The sequence below is a fragment of the Chelonoidis abingdonii genome, chromosome 2 (genome assembly GCF_003597395.2).
Source record: "Chelonoidis abingdonii isolate Lonesome George chromosome 2, CheloAbing_2.0, whole genome shotgun sequence".
Classification (NCBI taxonomy): Eukaryota; Metazoa; Chordata; order Testudines; family Testudinidae; genus Chelonoidis; species Chelonoidis abingdonii.
Window position 1 is genome coordinate 197,750,027 of NC_133770.1, and position 1,918 is coordinate 197,751,944.

The window sequence follows — 1,918 nt, forward strand, 5'->3', positions numbered from 1 at the left end:
ACCAGGCACTGGAATTCCTGGTTGGTGGCAGTGCTACAAGTACTAAGCTGGTAATTGAGCTTAGAGGAATTCCTGCTGGTACCCCATCTTTTGGATGCTAAGGTTCAGAGTAGGGAATTATAAGACAAGGCTCCTGTCATGGTATAACAGGCTTAATCAAAGTGATACAAGCTAAATGATACAAGCTATTAAAGTGAGATCTTGGAAAAGTGGTGCCATTTTCATAATGTAATAGAAATACTGCAATGATAAATAATAATTAATAATAACTAGTGTGTAATAAGCATGTCAGAAAAACAAACTTTATATTTCCAAGATCACTGCTTTTATAATTTATACTCAGGTAAAGGAGAAAATCCCTGGAAATATTCATTTTCAGGAGGGGTTCATTTTAGTGAAAGCGGTTCTCAGGTTGTTAAAGTTTGGAAACCACTGCCTTAAGGCCAGGTCTATATAATAAGTGGGAGGTGGCATCATTACCATCCATAGTGTTGCAGAAGTATAGCTTGAATTTAATTAATGGAAGTTGCCTGAATAAATTAGCAAAATGAGCTTATCTAGTAGGAGGGGAATAACACATTTCTGTCGCAATATTTTATGATTCCTGCATTTCCTCTTTTCACTTAAGCATTTACTGCTAATTGATACTGAAGTGTTTTGACTTCACTGATTTGCGTAGCTGTGACAATCCGGCTACAGTTGTAAATGACAAAACAAGGGTCAGAACGTGTTTACTGGTTTGGAGGAAAGGAAAATTACATTTAAGGAGATGATCAAATCACCAGTACAGAATTCACAATTTGGTGTAATGAAATGTATTTGTATGGCTAAAGATTTAAGTTTTGCTAAGCTAAATAGTTACAGCTGGTTGGAAAAATTTGATGAAAAACAGACACACATATTTCTATGCAATTTTACCCCCATTTTCAACCAGTTTCACCATCAGTGTAGGGGTCCTGAATAAGACTTCATCTTAGGCAGTAGCTGTCTGCACAACATGCCTATTTGGTAGTAACATCCATTTGTTTCTAAACTGGCAATAAGTTGCTGCCCCCTACACTGAACTATTTATTGTTTCTTTCACTTCTGAAGTTATGCTCAGTTCTCCATTTTTAATGTGAGATTTCTTGCTTACAGATTTCATTGAGGAATTACCGCCTTACACCACCGCTCCCCTTTTCTGGCTTCCCCGAGTCTCATACTTCAGGGGAATTTATGAATGCGCTGTACTGAACTGGTACACAAGGATAATTGAGACATGGCCTTGGAAGATGAGAGAGCAGCAAGGCCTATGGAAAAGGGAGGTTGAAGGGGAGCTATCTTTAGCTCTTAAGCAGCCTGAGAAGTGAGGTTTCACCACCAGCAATGGACAAGAGGAGACCATCTGTGTGTGTGGGGGGGGGGAGCTCCTGGAGACAGGGGCCACGTTAACAGCACATGGGATGCAGAGATCTGTTCCCCTACCAAGCAGAACCTCTCAGGGCCAGGGGGTGGGCTGCGGAGCGGTCATTGGAGGAAGGGAGAAAAGGGACAGAGACGGACACAGCCCCCTGGGCAGGACTCACTCAGAAGGGGCTGAGTGGGAAGGGGGCGGGGCTCAGTCTCAGGTACTGCTTGGGGCGTTCCGCTCTCGCAGCGTCACGTGACCCCGAGGCTACTAGCGACCGTATGGCGGGGAGGGTTGGCCGGAGGGTACGAGACTGTGTCCTTCCCCTCCCCCCCACTGATGTAACCAAGCCGCGACGCAGCAGTTTCTTAGAATTAAGGAAAAAAACAGGCTGTAATACTTGGAAAAGCCTCTCATTCATCATTCAACCAATGAGGGGCCGGCGGGGAAAGGCGGAGGAGACGGCCTCTGATAGGCCGGGCGCTGCATGACATCCAATGAGCTTGCGCGCGCGGTGATAAGACTGCCCCG